Source organism: Canis lupus, chromosome 17 (assembly GCF_003254725.2).
Source record: "Canis lupus dingo isolate Sandy chromosome 17, ASM325472v2, whole genome shotgun sequence".
Lineage (NCBI taxonomy): Eukaryota > Metazoa > Chordata > Mammalia > Carnivora > Canidae > Canis > Canis lupus.
This window is the reverse complement of record NC_064259.1, coordinates 53,298,311-53,310,851: the sequence shown is the minus strand read 5'-3', so window position 1 is coordinate 53,310,851 and position 12,541 is coordinate 53,298,311. Positions and strand designations below refer to the sequence as shown.

Here is a 12,541-nt window from a genome sequence, read left to right as displayed (position 1 = left end):
GAGCCACCCCGGCACCCCTATAAAATGTATTACTGAAGTTCAAAGAAATGACTAGGGGTGGGGGTGGGGTAGCTGGTCAGATATTCCAGGGACAGACAGTGAGATTCAAATATGCAAGGTGCTGGCTGAAGTCTGGTGTCTCCTGTGGCAGTTAACTCCTGAGCTTAAATATCAGTGGGGACAAATCCAAATTCTATGACTTTCTGAGACTTCACAATCAGTTGGCATTGAGGTTGGAAAAAAATATCAGAGACTCGTGAATCCACTCCCTACTTTCTTGCTCCTAAGAAGGGGTTGCCTGCCTGGTTTAAGTGTGTATGAAAGATTAAATGAGATACTCTATTTCCAAGCACCTGGCCCAAAGCAAATGGCTTGTATACAGCAGCACTGTGAGCTTCCATGTCCATGGATGCTGGAGAGGCCTGTCTGTCCCCATGTGCCCCCGTCTTCCCCACCAAGAGCCCACCATGAGGCAGAGCCACAGGAAACAAGCCAGAGCAGATCCTGTCCACACAGCTCTCCTGGTGACTTAGACTCTAAGGTGATGCCACTGTCTGCTTTTATGCGTTTCCTGCCAACTCTCAGCCTCCTGAAAACCAGGCCTACTTGCAGGGAGGCCTCCAGGGCACACACTGTAAAGAAGGACCAGCCTCAGAGTCAGAAGGCTGAGATTCCAGCTCTGCTCCTGCTCCTCTGCAGCCCCGGAGACGTCATTTCCCTTTCTGAACCTGTTTCTTGGTCCATGCTGGACAGAGGGCACCTATTGCTGCATGTGGACGATGGGAAGAGCAAATGAAATAATGCCAGGGAATGCATTTATAAGCTACACGGCATCAGACAACCACAAACTGTCATATTACTAAGGAGCCCGAGCATTTGGCAGCAACAAATGAGTTTGGCTGGTGGCTCGATTATTCATGTAGTCTCTGGGCATGAAAGCATGACCTAAACTCCGCTTACACTGAATCACAACATTTCACTCTTCACAGAACGAAGAGAATCTTGGTGCTCATCCAAGCAGAGACACAAGAAGCAAAGAAATCAGAGCCCATCTAGGCCAAACTCCCAATCCACGTACCAATTCTCTTTATAACACCCCAGAGGGCAACCGGCCTCCTTGCGAAAATAAAGTTCACTCTCACATGGCCTTGAAATGACCTTCCTCTAAGATTTGCCCAGTGGTCAGCCCACCACTTCTTTCTGGACCCAAACCCCCCTTTTCTTGTGAAAGCTCATCAAATATTTGAAGGAAACAATGGTGGCCAACAACCTCCCTCCTTTTCACTCTCTTACCAGGCAAGTAAGAGCACTGAAGTCTAGAAGAGCATGTGCATGTGTATGCACACTCATACATGCACAGATGCACACACATGCTACACATAAAGAATTGCCTATGTCATTCACTTTTCCCTGGATTTGGTTATGGTCTCTGCAGTTAATACATGCTTAAGCATCCGACTCTTGATTTTGGCTCAGGTCATGATCTCAAGGTTGTGAGATCAAGCCCCATGTTGGGCTCTGAGCACAGCACAGAGGATGGGAAGAATACTGCTTATCCCTCTCCCTCTGCTCTTCTCCCCACTCTCTCTCTCAAATAAATAAACACAATCTTAAAAAAAAATACATGCTATTAAAATCAGAAATATCCAGGCTTTGTTGCTCAGCCAGTCCAAGACCCTCATACTCTAGTCTTTAATGTCTCCCAGGGCAGCGAGAAAGGCCCTCCCTGACAGGGCCAAGTGGGGAAGTCTCATTCAGGTCTCAGCCACTTCTTTTCAAATATTCATTTGCCCTCTTTCACTCTGTCAACAAAAACAGCTTTCTTCATGTGTGAAAAATGTGGAAGCATCTCTTACGTGTTAACACCCATGTAAATGCCAGCCACCATCATTCTGATCACCTTGGTGGTGTGCTGATGGGAAAGCCCGGAGAGAGAGCGTTCCAGTCCCAGTAAAAGTCTGCAGAGGTCTGCTTTCAGGGCCATACTCCTCTTCCTGTGAGCCAACTAAGGATGCTGACACTCAAAAGTCTTAATAGCCAGTTTCTCCAAAGCCATTCACAGGCTAGTATGAATTATGAGCACCCGTTAAATCCCAAGGACTGGGACACAGATATGAACAGAACCTCAAGAGGCTCTAGCTCCCGTCGATGTGGTGATCTATGGGCTGTGACAGGACATGTGACTGTGGGAGTGGATGTGGAGGGTTTCAGGTGAAGACCCACTGAGGCGGCAAAGCTGAGTTTTTGTGCTAAGTCTTAAATGCTGAACGATGGCTACACCATGTGGACACATGCTGTCAAGCTCCTTCCAGGCAGAGGAAGCAGTGTGGGCAGAAGTAGGTGGGAGCGAGACAATCTCCCTAAACAACTTCAGTAAGAGCAATAGGGCCCCACTGTTGAATCACAAAGCAGCTCTGAGCGTCTGCTGTAGTGGGGTGAACAGCGTCTCCCCAAATCCACGTGTCTACCCAAAACCACAGAATAGGATCTTTGCAGAAATGATTACAGTAAGTTCAGGTCATGCTGGTGTCTTTTTTTTTTTTTTTTTTTAAAGATTTTATTTATTTAATCATGAGACACACAGAGAGAGACAGAGACGTAGGCAGAGGGAGAAGCAGGCTCCCTGTGGGGAGGCCCGATGTGGGACTCGATCCTAGGACCCTGGGATCATGACCTGAGCCGAAGGCAGACGCTCAACCACTGAGCCAGCCAGGCATCCCGTCCTGATGTCTTTATAAAGAAAAGGAGATACACATGGAGGATGTCACGTGCCAACATAGCAGAGATTGCAAGGAGCGCCGAGGAGTGCTGACAACCACCAGAAGCTAGCGGGACAAGGAAGGATGCTTCCCTAGAACCTTCAGAGCGGGCATGGCCTTGTCAGTACCTAGATTTTAGGCGCCGAGCTTCCAAAACGGAGAGAAAACACTGTTTGAAGCCACTCTGCGTGCGGTCCTCTACTAGAGCAGCTTTAGGAAACACACAGACTTTTATTAGGGCCAGAAGGATGGAGGGCAGGGCAGCAAAGACAAGAGGGTAAGGAGGGAGGGTGGGACAGAGGCGGAGTGTGTGGGTAGGAGAGACGGCGGGCAGGCCACGGAGACCTGACGGACGCCAAGAGTAAAGGTGGCCTGGGCACCAGCAGTCTTCTATTCCTCCTCTTTAGGGAGTGTCTGCTCCAGTCACTGTGTTTTAGGCCTAAAGCAAGGTCTTCTAGAAAATTCTAAAACGGCTCAGCTTTTTTGTGAAAACACCCAATGCGGGCAAGCTGCTTGAGAGACTCCGCTTTATCTGACTTCTCCCTGGGAAGTCAGCAAGACTGCAACTTCCAGTTTGTGGGCCTCCCTGTCCCCTGCATGCAGAGGTCGAGTGACTTTGTGTGACCAGGACTCAGGGCGATTTGCAGCCACACTCATGGGAGTCCCAGAGTTGAAAGTATAAATAGCCCCCGGACACCGCTGCCACCTCCACCAGGAACCTGGTACACGAATGTCTGCATCTCTGGGCCCTCCTACCTTATGAGAATGTTTGTCTTGCGACTGCCTTTGGGGCTATGGTTTCAAGTCCTACACAGATAACAGGCAATGATCACCTTGAACTTGAGGACAGGGTGGGGCAGAAATGAGGAATGGCTGTGTTGACGGACAGATCTGGATCAGACGATAGAAAGATCTGGAAGATCGGTGCAGGGGGAGGGGGGAGGGGAGGCTGGATTTCTGGGGACTCGGTCACAATAGGCCAGGAGGGACCTGTGTTGTTGCTCAAGGTCTTGAGACATGAGGCGGACCGCCCACCCCGACAGAGGACACAGAGCAGGGGGGCCTGTCGGGGCTGGCTGTCCAGCTGATGGCCTTTCTCTCGGCAGAGAAATGCTGGCGAACCTGTGAAGACATGCTTCCCTTTTAGTGACAGACTTGGCTACTGCCACAGTAGGCCTGCCAGGCCAGACCTGCTGCCAGGCTAGGGCTCGGACCCCGCCCCTCTGCCACCCACCCCAGCAAGTCCACCTTGGGCTGCATCTGCCCTGCCTGGGATGGAAATTCAGCTTTCTCAATGCTTCAAATTACTGCGCTGAATCACACCGGTAAACAGCAGAGATAGCTGCCTGCTTGGGGCTCTCTAAGGCGGAGATTGAGATAGGAACCAAGGTACCTCCAAGGCCCACCTGGGATGCTTGACTGGCATTCTCTCATCTGGCCTCACCTTTTTTTTTTTTTTTTTTTTTAAGATTTTTAAAATTTATTCACTTGTGAGAGAGACAGAGACAGAGATGGAGCACAAGCAAGGGGAGAAGAGGGAGAAGCAGGCTTCCTGCTGAGCCAAAGCCCAAGATGGGGCTCAATCCCAGGACCCAGGGATCACGGCATGAGATGAAGACAGAGGCTTAACAGCCTGAGCCACCCAGGTGCGCGGCCCCTAGCATCCACCCCCACCCATTTCTTAACAACAGCACCTCCCTCTGGCCTTGGGAAGAAGCACAGGAGCACAGCACAAGAAGTCTGGAGTCTGCAGGCAGCCAGCCTGGCCAAGTGGGCCTCTGCTGGCAGGGACTGAGCCAGGATCTGGTCCACAGACCAGAGTTGGGCAGTGGCTCTGCAGGGCCAGGAAAGCAGACCCCTGCCCACGTGTATTCTGGAGTGTTAGCATAGCTTATCTGCTGCATGAAATCATACCCACTGATCCGTGGGGGAGGCACGCAGAATGCCAGGTCCTGTCTGCAGGGTGAGTCCTTCAGGAAAATGAACAGCACTCCCTCCAGGATTCGGGATCCACCATCCAGGCACCTGCAGCCCTGCTGGAAGGCCATCTAAAGCAGCTCTGCATCCACGAGCTCCCTGGCTCGCAGTGGCCGTGCTCTGCGAGGGGTAGAGGAAGACTTTTGGGCAGACGCTGTGCGAGGGAAGCCTTCCCAGCTGCGGCGGCTGCCAGGAGGCAGCTGTACAAACACAGTGCTGCAGTGTCCGGCACCTTACACTCTCATTACCGCCACTTTTAACAGGCACCACAGGGCCAAACCACAAACGGCAGCTCTGCGCCCGCCTTCAAAATTCTCCCACAGCAAAGCAGATCTGAGCAAAATCCTTTCCACTCAACTACTCTTCAGCTCTTACTTGTTTCTATCCTTGGCCTTTTTAGGGGGTGGGAGGGAAGACCAGCAAACTGAAAGCAGTTTTTTTTTGAAAAGCAGTCTTTACTGAAAAGCAGTTAAGCAAAACACGCATTTCTAAAAATGAAATTGTGTATGAAACCGTGATCACAGGGACGCCTGGGTGGCTCAGTGGTTCAGCATCGGCCTTCTGCTCAGGTCGTGATCCTAGGGTCCCAGGATCGAGTCCTGTATCAGGCTCTTTTCCCTCTGCCTGTGTCTCTGCCTCTCTGTGTCTCATGAATAAATAGATAAAATCTTTAAAAAAAAAAAAAAAGGAAAGAAAAAAAGAAAGAAAGAAAAAGAAAGAAAGAAACCATGATTATAAGTGACATGAAGCAAAACCTCTGGTGCTCATATAAAACTCTCCCTGACTTCACAGCTGATGGCACTGGGTCCTCCCTGAACCATTAGTGCCAGTCTTGAACGTGGGAGGGAGGGCGCACAGACCAGTGTGACAGTCCAATCTGATCAGGATCAGTAGCTTGGATATCACTTGACCCAGAATCACAGACAAGATTTCAAGGAGAGCTGGCTCTAGCCTGGAATTACTAGAGTAACCTTAATCTTCCCAGGAGACTCTCCCTTTCTCACGTCTAACTGGAAAACTGAAGTGCATTCAAGAGAAGCAAGGCTCCCACTCAAGCTGTGAGGATGCAGGCCTGAGCTGGAGAAGGGACAATATGAGCTCTGTTCCATCAGGGCTGAACCACACTCACTGATCCCATGGTTTCCTGGGGCTCTGGGGTCAAGTGTCACCAGTGCATAAAGTTCCTGTCTTAGCTTGGGTTGCCATAACAGAATGCTATAGACTGAGTGGCTGAAACAACAAAAACTTATTTTCTTACAGTTCTGAAGCCTAGAAGTGCAAGATCAAGGGTTGGCTGATTCCATGTCTGATGAGAGGCCTGTTCCTGGCTTGTAAATAATGACCTTCTCATGACATCCATACATAGCCTTTCTTTGGTCCATGTATACAGGGGGAAAGAGAGAGAGAGAGAGAGAGCTCTCTGGTGTCTCTTCTTATAAAGACACAAATTTCATCAGATCTATGACCTCACTGAACTTTAATGACTTCCTTGGATACCCATCTCCAAAGACAACCACATGGAGTTTAGAGCTTCAACTTCTGGATTTTGGGTGACCACAATTTAGTCCATGACATTCCATCACTGGCCCCTAAAACTCATGTCCTTCTCCCATGCAAAGTATACCAATTCCATCCTAAGACCCCAAAGGTCTTGACTCATTCTGGCACCAGCTCTAAGTGCAAAGTCTCATCTAAGTGCCAAGACTCAAGGTATAACCTGCACTGACTCAAGACCCCTCTCCAGCCACGGTGAACCTGTGGAACCAGACAATGTAGGTACTTCCAACAGAATAATGAGACAGGCATAGGATAGGCATTCCCATTCCAAAAGGGAGAAACTGGAAGGAAAGGGGTGATGGGTCCCAAACAAGTCCAAACACCTAGTGAGGCCAATTCCATTGGATAATTCCCTTTGGGTCAATGCTGCATCCTCGGGGCTCTGTGGGGTAGCCCTGTCCAAGCAGCTCTTAGAGGTGGCCAATTGGCTCTCTGAAACCCTGGTGGGGGGGACTATCTTCTGAAGCCAGTGAGGGACCAACCTGGCCCCTGGGCCTGAGGATCTCTGGATCACCTCTGGGGTCATTCTCCCCTTGAAGGATAATGCACATTCACAGCCTTCCTTCAATCCACTCCCCTTTCTGTTTCCTTTTAGTACAGTGGTGCTGTTCTGGTACCAATCCCATCTTCCCATCTTTTTTCTTGGCTTCTGCTAGAATGGCTGATTAAATCCTGAATTAAATCAGTTGGTGCCTGGCTGGCTCAAGCGGTAAAGTATACAACTCTTGATCTTGGGGTCGTGAATTTGAGCCCCTCAGTGGGTGTGGAGATTACTTAAATAAATAGATAGATAGACAAACTAAAAAAAAAAAAAAAAAAAAAAAAAAAGAAAAAAATCAAACAGCTGTGTGGCCATACCCTTGGTGTTTTCTTCAATACACACCTAGTTATTGTTTGGAATATGGATAGGCTGAGAAGTTTCCAAATCTAAGTTTGGATTCCCTTTTGCTTTACAGTTCCTTCTGCAACCCATCTCCCTCCTCTCACACTTTCTGTAAGCAGTTCAAGAGGATCCAAGTGGCATCTTTTGGGTGATAGATGCACCCAGTGGGTGCCTCCTCAGTACTTTGCTTAGAAATTCCTCAGCTAAGGGGCGCCTGGGTGGCTCAGTTGTTTAAGCATTCGACACTTGATTTCGGCTCAGGTCGTGATCTCACGGTTGTGAGACTGAGCCCCTGTGACCAGCTTGCACTGGGCATGGAGCCTGCTTACGATTTTCTCTCTCCTTCTGCCTCTGCCCCCACCCCTTTGTGCATGCTTTCTCTCTCTGAAAAAAAAGAAAAAAGAAAAAAAGAAAAGAAAGAAAAAGAAATTCCTCAGCTAAATATTCAATTCCATCACTCATAAGCTCTACCTGCCACAGAACACCAGAACGCAAACAGTTCAGCCAAGTTCCTTGCCATGTTGTAACAAGGATCGTCTTTTCACGTATGTCCAATGACATGTTGTTCATTTCCATCTGTGAATTTAGTGAGGGGGGAACGCAGCAGTTCCTTTCAACACAGCAACGCTATGATCGTGCACGATGATAAACCTGCACTGTTTGGAAAAGCAATCTGAGAATCATTTCCTCTAAAGCACAGAGGGTCTGGTCCTTTGGTCAGTAGCCAGACCTTCGATAAAAAGGTGCAGGGTCGGCCCCAAGTTATAAGGTGCTCTCGGTCAACAAATGAAGCGTGCTTAGGAACCCAAACAGTGAAAGCCCACTGGCTGACACGGTAGGATGGAGCTTCAGCCAAACGACTACCTTACAGAAGGGGCCACGGCAAGGGGCAGGGGGCGGCTGTGGAAAGGCAAGAGTTCTGCTTGTTTCTGTGCTTTCCGTCTCTCTGCTGACGACTACCCACTACCACTTTCCACCCATGTTCACATGCCTCCCTCTAGTAGCCCTCACGTGAAACATGTTACTTGGGGACTTTTGAGAGAGAGAAGTCAGTAATGAAATTTGTTAGAACTATATGCCAAAGTTGGAGCAAGCAGACTCCGAGAACAAGAGCCTGATGTGGTTGTGGGAGTCTGCTAGGCTGTGGACCCCGATGACCCCACGTTCCCAGCTCCCTGCCCTGTGGCCCTCTTCTGTTAGGTCTGGGCTGGGGCTCTGACTTGCATTAACAAGAGAATACAATGCAAGTAGCACGGGGCTGGTTCCAGACACAGGCCTTAGATGGCTTTTTGTGTTCTTGGGAACCTTGAGAGGAAGCCTACCTACCCTAATGAAGAAACTACTCCCCTAAAGGGCTGAGGAGGGAGAGAGTCGTAGAACATGTGGGAAGAGGAAGAAAGAAGCCCAGCCCCAGCAGCCTTGCCACGTGGCTGCAATCACACAGAAAACACTGGTCAGACCAGCAAAAGAACCTCCCCCAGCTGAGACCAGCCCATGAGAGTATTAAAACAAATGAATAAATAAAAGGCTGCCCAACACTATTACAGTTTGGGGTGGTTTTTTACAGTCATAGTTAAAAGAGGTCTTTTGGGGACATGTGACCTACAGAAAAGCTAAAAAGTTTTGACCAATGGCTCAAACCTACTGCTGTAGTCTGGAGGTCCAGGTTTTGTTTCCTAACTGAGCAAAAGAACCAATGGGCTAAGAAATGGCTCTAGAGTGCAAGCCAGCCATCTCTGACAATCCTCTGCATTCTCTCTTTCCAGCCCTGGGAGGGGTTTTGTTTGTTTGTTTGTTTGTTTTAAGATTTTATTTATTTATTCATGAGGCACAGAGAGAGAGAGAGCCAGAGACACAGGCAGACAGAGAAGCAGGCCCCATGTAGGGAGTCCCATGCGGGACTCAACCCCAGGACCCTGGGATCATGCCCTGAGCCAAAGGCAGACGCTCAACCACTGAGTCACCCATGTGCCCCCAGCCCTGGGAGTTAAACAGAATCCTGTATTTAACAAAATAGCTAGCACCCGGCCTGGCACATGGTACCCAACTCAAAAATGCCTATGCATTCATTCACGTGTTCTGAGAGCAGTGATGTGACTATGAACACATCTATCCAGAGGCACGGGGAGGGCTGTGATTCGCAGGAAGCACGTAGTCCCTGGACCTGGCTTCTCCTCTGCAAAGGGCAGCCATCTCGTACCACCTGCCCGGCCCTGACAGCACAGGAGGGATGAATGACATCGGACATCTGCAAAGCCCTCTGTCATCCCCCCAGCCCTGGGCAGAAAGGTTAGGAAGGACCTTAATCTATTTACAGTATCTCACTTTGTCCCACAGTAACCTTTTACCTTTCTGGAAGTTTTCAGATACACCCATAACACCACTCCTGCCAACAAGTGGGGCCACTGTACCTTTTCTGAGAGCTAACGAGAAGCATCTTTTAAGAAACTGAAGAATAGGCATTCTTCTGACAACTGTCAAAAATAGTTCAGTCAAAAAAAAAAAAAATAGTTCAGTCGATTCCCTAAAATCAGCTTTGAGAACACCACAAGAAAAGAACTCACCAACACTCTGTACCGAAGCCCATCAGGCCACTGCCACCGGGAAGGCTTTTCCATAAAGGGAAGGTGAACGGCCTGCCAACTAGCAGAGGAAGTCTTGCTATTCTGATCTTCGGGCTCACTCTTTGTGTCTTCTGATTCCCCCATCCCTCCTATCCGTTTCCACATTTTACAAAAGGGTTTAGAAGTTATATTTCTGGCCCCGTGACTCTTGCAGCCACTGCTGGGTTGAGACCAGATTTAGCCCAAGGAGCGGCAGGTGACTGAGCCCACAGGGTGCCAGCAGGGGAGATGCCAAGCCTGCTCCAGCTCACACACGCTGGCTGGCCTAGAGGCAGCCAGCCCTGCCAGGGGGCTCTATCTGAGAGTAAAGGCGCCTCCCCTTCCCTGGCCATCTTTCCACCCCATGAGCAAAGGCTCCCCTCCATGTGAGGGACACAGGGGACCTTACCAAGGGCAGGGGAAGGACTCCTCCTGGAGAGAAGCCCAAAGGAAGATACTGGCTCTACCTCAACATGCTCCCCCCTAGGGCTGCTAGAAAGGTGCTCCCCTTGGGTCTCCCCAGGAGCTGGTGGCTTCAGGGTTAACAAGTTAAGGCCAGGCAGTTGTTGGTCATGGCAAGGACAGGCATGGAAGGTGTGCAGCAAGCCTGGGACTCAGCCCTGCCTGCCCACCCACCCAGGTCTCCCTGGGCAGCAGGGCTGAGTGGTCAGGTGCCAGGGTCGCCGCCAGTTTTCTGAACACAGCACGGCCATACTCCCCCGGGGCGATTTTGTCTGTCCCCTCTGCACCCCTGCCCCTGTCCAGCTCGCAGAGCAACCAGTCTCGGAGGGAGGGGCGAAGCGGGAGCTGTGGAGGGGAAGTCAGCTCCATCACCTGGATGACTCAAGGGGAGATGATTCCCTTCACATTTCCACCCCACAGACAGGGTTCGTGCCAGTGAGAGTCGTGGCCACTTGCGTTAAGAGTCTCAAATAGCACCTGTCTCTACTGTAACCAGAGCTAGATCTCTTTCCACCCTCTTAATCTTGAGCAAGACCTGTCCTGTCCTGGGATAGACCGCTTCCTGCTGGGCTCTGTTGCTGCCACACTGCCTCGTCCTCCTGTGCTCCATCGCCTGTACCCAGGCCTGTGTCGGCAACTGTCCAAGTAGAGCAGCGTCTACTTGACCGTGAAAGCCAAGGGACCATGAGCTCCAGGAGTTCCAGAACAGAGCTCTGAAGGCAGCCATCGTTGTGTCTTGGGAGCCCCCAGCTCTACATGTGGTAGATTTTTAACACAAGTCTGCTGGTCATTCTCCACTGAAAACGGGGGAAAGAAAGCAGACATGAGTAACAGCACTGACTTACTTATCTTCAGAGCCCCACAGGCACATGCAAAGGACTCGAAACATATGATTCTGCCATGCATAGCATGTGACTCAGACACTGATTCCCTCCAAGGACCAGTCAGGACGGCAGCAGCTCCCAGTGCTAAACCACCCAATCCTGGGGGGTGGGGGGTAGAAGCTGAGCCAGAAGCACAATAGAGCGGGCATGCCAACACTGAGACGGTTTGGCAGTGTGACCCAACCCCAAACCAGGGCTGGGCCACCTTCCTGTCCCAGCCAAAAATATGACAAAGCCCATTGTTCTGACACCACTAGGGTGTCCTTGCAGGTCTTGGCTGCTCTGCCAACTACACAATCATGGGCCGGAATGGCCACAATTAACCAAGTGCTCACCATGTGTCAAGCAGGTTACACACAACGGCAGATATCGCCTGAGGAGGCAAGAGAGCCCAAGGAGATGGCAAAGTCAGGCTAGCTACTGATTGGTGACCATGTGAGTGCCGTCTGTACACCATGCTCCAGGCCAGGCACTGGGGATGCAATGAGAGTGAGACACAGCCTCTGTCCTCTGCCCCCTCCTCAATTTGTGGAAGAAAACAGAAAAAATGGTCCGGTGAACACGAAGGAAGACCATCTAGAGAAACTTGCCCATGTGCACCAGTAATCCTGAACAAGAATGATCATAACAGTTGTGCTTGTAATAGCAAACAAAGAAGATAAAATAAAATGGAAATAACATTAATGGCCACCACCCCCACCCCCACCCCGCCCCAACCAAACTTCTAGAGAAACACAAAGTGAGAGATGCCACAGTGAGGGCATTAAGTGAAGCCCAGCTTCATGACAACGGGATAAATCCTAAATGAGGCCTGCCATATTGTTCTCTACAAATTGCTTAAATCCCCCAATCCCCTATTTCCTCATATATAATACTGGCAAGTATCAAAGGGTTCTGTGAAGACTGAACGTGACAATCTATCCAAAGTGTTTACCTCAGGATAAATAAACATGAAATAAAATAGAATATCATCACTTTTTTAGCTAACTATGAAACAGATTACATGCACAAATTTAAAGTATGATATCTCGACATATTTCTAACTTTATCACATGCGTACATTTCCAAAACGCTCAACTCTCACAAGTCTGGGGTGTCTAACCTGCACTTCTTTCCTTATTGAGGGTCACTAGGGTGGCCCTGTAATTTAGTGCCTAAACCTGGACACTTCTGAGAGCGGAATGGAAAAAAAAAGGAATGATGAATAATTCCACTAGGACAAGGGTGGAAACCAGATGTAGCATTCTGAGCAAACTGGAGGGGCCGGTCACTTTGCCGCTGTTCACAGGCTCCTTTCAGGGGCAAGGCCAGCAGCCATCACCACATATCACCTCCATCCCTTCTGGAGGGGCCACGTCTGAGAACTGGCCCAACAAAACCGCAGCCTGGATGAAACTGGCAACGTGTCACCCGCCT

General features: G+C 49.8%; 1 protein-coding gene across 6 annotated transcripts in view; it reads right to left on the bottom strand.

Annotated features, from left to right (window-relative positions):
• Positions 1-12,541, bottom strand: part of VANGL1 (VANGL planar cell polarity protein 1) — a 54,285-nt gene that overhangs the window by 19,656 nt on the left and 22,088 nt on the right. The gene's annotated exons all lie outside the window — the stretch shown is intronic.